Source organism: Puma concolor, chromosome D4 (genome assembly GCF_028749965.1).
Source record: "Puma concolor isolate L17-30 chromosome D4, mPumCon1.1.hap2, whole genome shotgun sequence".
Taxonomy (NCBI): Eukaryota; Metazoa; Chordata; class Mammalia; order Carnivora; family Felidae; genus Puma; species Puma concolor.
Window position 1 is genome coordinate 22,829,984 of NC_141679.1, and position 10,523 is coordinate 22,840,506.

A 10,523-nucleotide genomic window follows, 5' to 3' on the forward strand; every position below is an offset into this window, starting at 1 on the left:
TTTATGCCAGAAGCACTGGACTAGACGGTGGGGAAAATAGGAAAGCAAATTAGGCCGGGTTCCTGCCTCCAGGAATCTGACACTCTACAAGCAGCAATAGGTGAGGCATGTATATACATGGCTCTACTGTGAGGCAGCATGAAATTGGGGTCATGTAAAGAAGGACCAAGTACACTGAGAATTCAGAGGGAGCCTCACTTCCAGCAGCTTTGGTCAGGGAATGCTTTCACCACAGACGAGGAGGCATCTGAGTTGGGCATTAAGCCACGAGTCAGATTTCAGAAGGCACAGATGGGGGGAATGAAGCATCGCAAGCAGACGGAATGGCATGAGCAAGGACAGAAGTAGAAAAGTACAGGGAACAAACAGTGATCCAATTTGGCTGGACCATAGTGTACCACAGGGGGTGGTGGCGCTTGAGAGTAAAGGTAAGTTGAGGTTAAATTGTGAAGGGTTTTGAATACATGGTGACAGAGAATAAACTCTTTGGAGAGCAATTGAAAAAAAAGTGAATGTCTTTATTAGAATGCATTTTAGAGCACTGATCCAGCAGTGCTGTGTGGAACCGAGGGGGAGAGAGGAAGGCAGGGGAGCAGCGGTTAATGTATGTCATATATGAGATGACTAGTGGGCTTCCCAATAGACTGCAATGAACAAAGGAGTCTGAAAAGCAGCAGGAATTTCTCTGTGTGCCATCTTTCACTCAACCTATTTTGCCCCCTTGCTGTCTATAGGAGTCAGAAAAGTCAAAGTCCACAGAGGGGTTCATCAGTCCAAAATACCAGATGTGACTTCTAGGGAACTACAGTATCTGAGGAGGTCAGAGGTGAGTGCCAAAGTCAAGTTGCAGAGCTACACTTCTAGAACGAGAAAAATAAGAACAAGCACAATGCAAGGCAGTCCAGAGCAATTTGAGGATAGGAAGAAAATCCTGCCAGATTGCCTAGAACGATTTTTTAATCTGGTGTTTTCTGATGATTAAAACATTTGTGGGGCACCTGGATGGCTCAGTCGGTTGAGCGTCAGACTTCAGCTCAGGTCATGATCTCACGGTTTGTGGGTTCGAGCCCCACATCGGACTCTGTGCTGACAGCTTGCTCAGAGCCTGGAGCCTGCTTCAGATTCTGTGTTTTCTTCTCTCTCTGCCCCTCCCCTGCTCATGCCCTGTCTCACTCTGTCTCTCAAAAATAAATAAATGTAAAAGAATTTAAAAAATCTGTGACAGCATATTTTGGGCCACATTAATAACCACCTTATTAATGAGTGCTTCCACTCTATTTCAATGCCTGCGCTTGCATTTTTCTATTGCATTGACATCCAGTAGTAGTATTGTAACTTGCATGTGCTAATGCAGAGAAAGCAGACCGGGAATTAATAGAAATGACATACTGTGCCAGTTGTAAGCCAAAGGAAATCCTGGTTAACTAAGTGAATTGTTTGACTAAAGAAACGGGAAAACTTAGTCCATGACACAAAACTAGGCAGAACTAAATAAAGGCTCAGAGTCCACTGTAATCAACAACTAAGTTTTCTTAAATCAGTGTCGAATCCGGATTTCATTGGTTTGGTAATTTTCTTGATATTTAATTTGCAAATGCATTTTGATTTTATAACTGGTTACCATCTATAACCATAATGAGCTTATACTTACAGTTACATTTGCATGTATTTAAGTACCATTATTTTAAAACAAGATCAGTTAATTCGATGTGGGAAGAATGAGTGAAAGTTTTTTTATTAAAGTGGGCCTATATATTACTAATGTTGGGAAAACATGTATTTTGGTTCACAGCTTGCTTTTAGAGTAGAGGTATGGTTACTGTTTGCTTAAACTGTCATGGCAAAAAGGACACTCATATTAATATTCTTGAGAGTGAAACCTGTGCACTTCTCAAGCTGTAAGCTTCCAAATTAAAATACATAATGAAAAACTAGTACTTACTACCTGTTTGTGGCATTGAACTAGTTTATTTACTATGTGATTTAACAAAATAAACCCTCCTTTTGAAGCTATAGGCTAAAACAACTGAATCCACATTTTTAAAATGTCTACTATAGAAGAAATTCTCCAATATTTTTCAATTTTGCTTTTATTCCATCTTAATTCCAACAGCAGATAGATCAGAGAATATAAAATAACATATATCATTATGGTAGCTGAACAGGCAAATAAAATCAGTGTATCAGTCCGCACTAGGATTATATTATTTTTAGCCTGGCTGCTATGAAGTTAGGGTTAGTGGGATTCTCTGTTACATTAACTGGCTACCAATACTGCTAAGTGTAATTAGCACCACTATTCATATCTCAACCCACGTGTGAGTCTGGCACACCTGTTGTCCTAGCCCAGGGTATCAACTGAGCAACAACCAACTGATATCCTGAGTTACGTTAAACATAGTTAGTAGTATTTCTGACATGTTTTCAAAGTATTGAGACTTTTTTTCTCATTGCTGGGATCGTATAAAGAAATACATAATTTCCCAAGAGCTTCACAAAATGTTAGCTAAGTCGTTTTTAAACTATCTCTATGAGATATTAATCCTAGTATCTATTTTATATAGTTTTGGGAACAAGAGTCAGGATGTCTGAAGCTTTAACACTCTTTGGCTCATCACATTCTTAAGGTTTCCTCTGTGAATAAAACTCTCATAGGAAATGTTTCCAGCAAGTGGTGGAACATACATGACAATTTAAGACTGACCGATTTTAGAGCTGGAAAAATTAATGTGCAGTACTAGTTTTTATATGAATATAAATATCTTAAATAAAATGCATTGTTAAATGTACTTATCTAGCATAAATACAGAATCTAAGGCATACCAAATAATCACAAATTTCTGAATTAAAAAAGTATAGGTTTCTATCCCATCTTTTGACTGCTAACAGCGCCCTCTTAGTCTCTCAGTCAATTCCCATGCTGCCAATACCACTGACAACTGGTCTAGGAGAAAAAGAGCCATAACATAGTCAAGCTTTGATACAATGTTTCTTCTTTTTTCTCAGAGCCCTCCATTTCCACTCAGCTCTGTTCTCCCTTCTAGAAGCAGAGTCAAGTAACTGTTTTTTCCAGATCTCAAATTTGTTTTATACTAAACAAATCCCTGCAGTTCCCAATCAATTCATGCTGTCCTTTCATGCCAATTCTGCAAGATTCAGGAATCTGCTTTTCTAATGGGGGCAGCTTATTTTCAACCAACAATATGCACCTAGAGTCATGAAAAACAGTCCTGTAATCCACCATCTCCCTATTCAATGTAAATTAAGGCACCTCAAGCCTCTCTACTGCTCCCAAATGTCCAAATGTCTTTTCCATCCACCTGCTTTAGTGCCAGAAATATTATCATTAGCCCTAACCTTTGGGATAAAGTATTACACTCTGAACACTCCTATTAAATTTAAAATTATGAAGGCAACATATTGATCCATTATTAAACAGATGTGTGCAACAGAATCATCTGGTGGAGATTTTCAAAATGCACATATTGAGCCTCACCTTCCAGAATATGTAGCTTATTAGGAAATGCTAGAGGTAATGGCATGTTGAGACAGAAGCATTCTAGGCCACTTTGATGTTCGTCCTAGCTTTAGACACACTGAAGTAATCCCTCAGTAAGCATCCAAACACAGTAGAATTAGTCTCTGTTAAGTGCCATGAAAGAAGAAGAAAAAAAATAAGTAAGTTTGATAGTAAGATGGCAGTTAGTGAGGAAAAAAGTGGGCGAGAACAGTCTGCTTTAGGGGGAAAGGAAAAAAAAAGCCCTAGGAATCTAAGGGACAGTATGAAGAAATTAGACCTTGGAAGGAGTGAGGGGGATTGGGATAAGTGAATGGAAGAGAAGTTTTGAAACTACTTCCTACTTTCACATAGTTTAAACAGAACTCCAGTACTGAAATTTCCAGACTTAACTTCTTTATAACTGTGATAAACAGTTGGGGGGGTCCTCAGAAAGTTAAATTATAAAATTATCAAATGAATACAGCAACTCTGTTCCTAGACACACACCCAAAAGAATTGAGAACAGGTGTTCAAATATTTGTACACAAACATTTGTAGCAGCACAATCCATAGTAGCCAAAGGGTGGAAACAAAATGCCCATCAACCAATGAATGAATAAATAAACATAGTATATTCATATAACAGAACACCATTCAGTCCCAACAAGGCATGAAGTATGACACAAGCAAAACATAGATGAACATTTTTGAGTAAAAGAAGCCAGACGCAAAAGGCCATATATTATATGAATCTTTTTATATGAAATATCCATTGAAGCCAAATCCACAGAGACAGAAATCAGGTATAGCAACTGCAAGGGGCTGGGGGTGGAGGTAGGGATAGGGAAACATGGGAATGGGAAGTGATGCTAATAGGTACAGGGTTTCCTTCTGTGGTGATGGAAAAGGTTCCAGAACTAGATGGTAGTGATGGCTGCACAACAGTGTGAATGTACTTAGTGCCACTGGAATTTTGATATGTACATTTTACCATGATTTTTTACTGAAGAATAATTGATATACAATGCTGCATTAGTTTCAGGTGTACATCATAGTGATTTGATATTTATTTACATTATAAAACGCTCCCCATGATCAGTCTCGTTACCATCTGTCACCATACAAAGTTGTTACAATATTACTGGCCATATTACCTATGCTGTATATTACATCCCTGTGTCTTATTTATTTTATAACTAGAATTCTGTACTTCTTAATTCATTTCTCTTTATTATTTCCTTTCTCCTTCTACCCCCCTCCCTTCCGGCAACCATCGGTTTGTTTTCTGTATTTATGAGTCTGTTTCTGTTTTGTTTGATTTGTTCATTTGTTTGTTAGATTTCACATAGAAGTAAAATCATACAGTATTTGTCTGTCTCTGGCTGACTCATTTCACTTGGCAAAATACCTCCCCCAGGTCCATTCACCACAACTTTTTGAGTGCTTTATAACTATGCTGTCTTTCATTCAAACACTGCCTCTCCTATAAGAACTCTGAAGAAATGCACTCACCAGTGAGATTCACATGGCCTTCTTTCTATGTTGAATTCACAGACAGTGCTGAACAGGTGCAAACAGGAAACACCGGACAAGTGCAGCATCTCACATTGCCCTGTGCCCTGGATAAGGAGATGAGTAAAGGACAGGGATAAGAACATTTGAACAGTGTGGGTCCCTAAATGTCACTGGGGTTTACGTGATTAAACCTTGCCTACCCTCTGGAAACTTCGTGGATTGGCAGGCAATGACTATAGTATGCACCCTGCAATTTAAACTCAACCCAACAGATAGGGCGCCTGGGTGGCGCAGTCGGTTAAGCGTCCGACTTCAGCCAGGTCACGATCTCGCGGTCCGTGAGTTCGAGCCCCGCGTCAGGCTCTGGGCTGATGGCTCAGAGCCTGGAGCCTGTTTCCGATTCTGTGTCTCCCTCTCTCTCTGCCCCTCCCCCGTTCATGCTCTGTCTCTCTCTGTCCCAAAAATAAATAAATGTTGAAAAAAAAAAAAAAATTTAAACTCAACCCAACAGAAAGGAGGATTCCAAAGAAATTGGAATTATTCCAAAGAAATAAATGCCAAAGTAAATTCCCTGTGAGCAGGTACCACCTGTACCCTTACAGTGTCCCAGCAAGGATACAAAAGAGCCTGTTATGGGGAGCCTGGGTGGCTCAGTCGGTTAAGCGGCCGACTTCAGCTCAGGTCATGATCTCGTAGTTTGTGAGTTCGAGCTCCACATCGGGCTCTGTGCTGACAGCTCAGAGCCTGGAGCCTGTTTCAGATTCTGTGTCTCCCTCTCTCTGACCCTCCCCCATTCATGCTCTGTCTCTCTCTGTCTCAAAAATAAACATTAAAAAAAATAGTCTAAAAAAAATTTAAAAAACAAAAAAACAAAAGAGCCTGTTACTCCATTATGCCACCTAATGCAGCCTTATTCCACATCTACAATGCAGAAATGTGAAAAAATGAAGTTATTTTCTGGAGAATTCAGAGAATTCCCTAACTACCTAATTACTGGCCTCCAAAGTATTCAGCTTTGAGACCTGAACAGCAGAGAAAAATATATCTCTCAAAAATAATCTTCTGATTATAGAAACAGTCCTTCAATTCATTTCTCTATGGCTGCTCTCTATGGATTTTCACAGTAGCCAGGTCCTCCCTTCATAGCTAGGCACAGCTGATTATCTTTGTTCTCACTTTAGATAACTTAGATAAGCAGAATGCATTGCCAGGTATACATGTGAGTGAACATAACAGGAAACAAAATTTGTAGGTAGAACTCAAGTCCTATAAATATCTTTTAAGAACAGGATGAATGGAAGTTCATTCAACAACATGTTTACAAAGATTGTTCTAAGGTAACAGGATTATTGGTAGTACATAGCTATTTTTCCCTTCTTTTATATATTCCAGTATGTCTGAATTTACTACAGTAAGTACCTATTTGTTTTTTTTGTTGTTATCAAGGAAAAAATATGGTATTATTTTTTTGGCTATATGTTAAGTAAAAGAACATGTAAAAAAGAGTACATGTATATGGAGGCTCAAGAAAATTGTTATTGTGACTGTTCTATTTTCTCATATCTTTACCTATCTCTGGCTGGCTTACATCTTTCTGGCTATTGCTTTCTCAATAATAGTTTCTTAACTTTTGGTATCTTTTGTTTCTTTGATTATTACCAGACATTTTCTGGAAGATGTTCAAGTCAATAAAGTAGTATATAGGTCTAGAAGATAATAGTTAGGAAATGAAACAGAGTCCGATGAAAGAAATCAACAGATTCTTCTTTCATAGAACTTTGTGTTGAAGTATAATATACTTAAGAGAATAATGCATAAATCAAAACTATACGTATCGGGGTGCCTCGGGTGGCTCAGTCGGCTAAGCATCTGACTTCAGCTCAGGTCATGTTCTCATGGTTTGTGTGTTCAAGCCCCACATTGGGTGATCTCGAGCCCCACTTCAGGTGAGCCCAAGACCCACTATGGGTGAGTCCTGCTTCTCTCTCTCTCTCTCTCCCTTTCTCCCTCTCTCCCTTTCTCTGTCTCTCCCTCTCTCTCTGCCTCTCACTCACTTGTACCCTCTCTCTTTTAAAACAAAAAAAAGAAAAAAAAAAGAGGAAGTAGACATATCAATCACAAAATGAACGTTAAGTGTAACTGCCACCCAAATAATGGAACAGATCATGAATAGCACCCAGAGACCCCCCCACATGCCTTCTCCATACCCTAACTCCACCCTCCTTTTCCAAGTTAACCACCGTCTTGATCTCCAGCACCACAGACCAGCTTTGACTATTTTTAAACATTATATAAAGCAATCATACAGTATATACACTTATATGTCTGCCTTCTTCCATGTAACATAATGTTTGTCAAGTCTATCTGTGTTGTATGTGACAGTAGTTTCATTTTTGTTGTTTTATAATATTCTATTGTATAAATATACCACAATTTAATCATTGATCCTATTGTTGGTAGATATGTGGGTTGTTTACAGTTTGGTGATATTTTAAAAATACCACTATGAACATATTTATTTATGTTTTTTAGAGGACCATACTATGCACTTCTGTTGAGTATACACTTGAGAGTGAATTATTGGGTCATAGGGTAATTGGGTGTTCAGCCATAAGTGATATTGCCAAACAGTATTACAAAATGGTTGTGCCAATTTGCATTCCCACCAGCTCTGTAAGATAAAGATCTATTTGCTCCACATTCTCACCAACTCTTGGTATTTTCCAAATTTTATTTATTTATTTATTTATTTGTTTGTTTGTTTGTTTGTGAGTAGGCTTCATGCCCAGCACAGAGCCCAACACAGGACTTGAACTCATGACCCTGAGAACAAGACCTGAAATGAGATCAAGAGTCAGATGCTTAATCGACTGAGCCACCCAGGCGCCACTCCAACTTTTTAATTTTAGCCATTCTACATATTATCAGTACTACAGGTATCAGTACTACATTATTATATCTTTGTGATTTTAATTTGCATTTCTGTGATGAAATATAATGAGACTATGGACCTTTCATATGAGTCTTGGTAATTTGACTATTGTCTTTTGTGAAATGCCTGTTCAAGTATTTTGCCCACTCTTCTATTGGGTTGTCTGTATCTTTCTGTATACACACACACACACACACACACACACACACACACACACACAAGCTTTTTAACAGGGATATTTATTACAAATGTATTCTCTCTTCCAGGGGTGTGCTTCTGTCAGGGTGGGGAGCAGATCATCTTAATGCATCATGGAGAGAGGTGATCAGAGCTGAAATATAGTTCCTGTGGCAGATGGTCTATTTTCACGTCATTTATTTGTAAGATTCAGCCCTTCAGAATCCCAAATGAAAGGCTTTCTTCTTGGCAGGCCCTTAATTCCAATTATTTCATCCCAGCCTCATGAAAGTGCTAAAATCTCTGTTCAGCTTCTCAGCCTCTTCATTGCTCCTTACAAATCAGCAAATGCCTCTGCTGGAAAAGTCATTTGGGACCATGTCCTATCTGTCTGTAAGCCAAGTGGATACAGGGAAAGATACGAGAAAACAGAATGGCAAAAATAGCAATTTGTTGGAGTTTCCATATACATGTACTTTAATTAACATCAGGCCAAAAACAATATGGTGCTTTTAATTTTATAATATTATGGTTTTATAAATTATAATCCATTAAAAATTCTTAGAAATAATCACCATTCCAGTACCAACGAGCACTCTGATACTCAGATTGTGATTTCTAACTACCTTTTCCTACCAAAAGGAACCAACTCATTCTAAGCCTCTGGCATAAAATATTCCAGATGAACCTGGAACATTTAAATGGATAATCATTTAAATGGATAAACACTGGGACACCTGAGTGGCTCAGTCAGTTAAGCGTCCAACTTCGGCTCAGGTCATGATCTCCCAGTCCGTGAGTTCAAGCGCTGCATCGGGCTCTATGCTGACAGCTCAGAGCCTGGAGCCTGTTTGGATTCTAGGTGTCCCTCTCTCTCTCTCTACCCCCCTTCTCTCTCTCAAATAAATAAATATTAAAAATAATAATAATAAAATAAATGGATAAACACTGTCAGTTGCAATGACATGGATGGAGCTAGAGTGTATTATGCTAAGTGAAATAAGTCAGTCAGAGAAAGATAAATATATAATTTCACTCATATGTGGAATTTAAGAAACAAAACAGATGCACATAGGAGAAGGGGAAAAAAAAGAAAGGGCAGAAAATCATAGAAACTCTTTTTTAATGTTTATTTATTTATTTATTTATTTATTTATTTATTTATTTATTTTTGGAGAGAAAGAAACAGAGTACAAGCAGGGGAGGGGCAGAGAGAAAGAGAGACACAGACTCTGAAGCAGGCTTCAGGCTCTGAGATGTCAGCACAGAGCCTGATGCAGGAATCGAACTCACAAAAGGTGAGACCATGACCTGAGCTGAAGTCAGACGCTTAACTGACTGAGCCACCCAGGTGCCCTAGAGATGCTTAACTCTAGAGAACAAACTGAAGGTTGATGGAGGGAGGTGGGTGGGAGATGGTTTAAATGGGTGATGGGTATTAAGGAAAGCACTTGTGATGAGCACTGGGTGTTGTATAGGTGATGAAACACTAAATTCTACTCCTGAAACCAATATTACACTGTATTTTAACTAGCCAGAATTTAAATAAAAATTTGAAACAAAAAAAATCATAGTATAGAAGAGTTCATACTATAATTTTTATGACTTTTTCTATACTATGATTTTTTGTTTGTTTCCAATTTTTATTTGAAAAATAAAGACTATCACAGTTGTCACAAGGGCCCAGAAGCCAATCTGAAAAGGATTACACAGCCAAAGATGAAACAATCTGAGTATTTATATTAATAGTAACTACAATGGATTAAAACACATCATATATGTTTAAATGAATTGGACTGCTATGATGCTAAGATAATTACTCATTGGCTACCTTTGGAGAATGCCAAGGAATGAATTCAACATTTTAAAAACTGACAAACAACAACAAAATCAAGAATATATCTTGCATTTCCTATGCTAACTATACTTGAGGATAACCAAACAGTTGGTGAGGGAAAGTATTTTCTTACAGAAATATTTCACCTTATAAATTAGGGAGAAATTATAATGTTAAATTGTGATCAATGTACAAGTCCTGCTAACCTAACAAATGCAGAAAATTATCATTAATGGCTCCTCAAATCACCAAAAAAGTGATAACCAGATATGTGCTTCCTAGTGGAAGTAGATAAGATAGGTAAGTGGAAGTAGATAAAAAGAAGACTCCAGATCTAACTTTCAGTTTCTAATAAATATGGGGAATGAGGATTTTATTAAATGATAGTTTGAGTATGCAATCTCAAATCAAGATTATGGACAACTATACAGACCCAATGACCAAGTTTTCCAATCGATGGGGAGTGGGGAGAGAGGAGAACCTATACATTACAAGAAAATTAAAAGACATATCAACCAATTGCAATATGCAAATCTTATTTGGATTCTGATTTGAACAATTGT

At 38.0% G+C, this 10,523-nt stretch overlaps 1 long non-coding RNA gene across 2 annotated transcripts; it reads left to right on the forward strand.

Annotated features, from left to right (window-relative positions):
- Positions 1-216: 216 nt before the first annotated feature.
- LOC147574756 (uncharacterized) lies at positions 217-8,653 on the forward strand. 2 transcript variants are annotated; one of them, XR_015243295.1, is made up of 4 exons: positions 217-428; positions 735-826; positions 7,791-7,950; positions 8,213-8,653. It is a non-coding gene; the product is annotated as an uncharacterized LOC147574756 (long non-coding RNA). The 2 variants fall into 2 exon arrangements; XR_015243296.1 differs by lacking the exon at positions 8,213-8,653 and having other exon boundaries at positions 229-428; positions 7,791-8,031.
- The last annotated feature ends 1,870 nt before the right edge of the window (positions 8,654-10,523 follow it).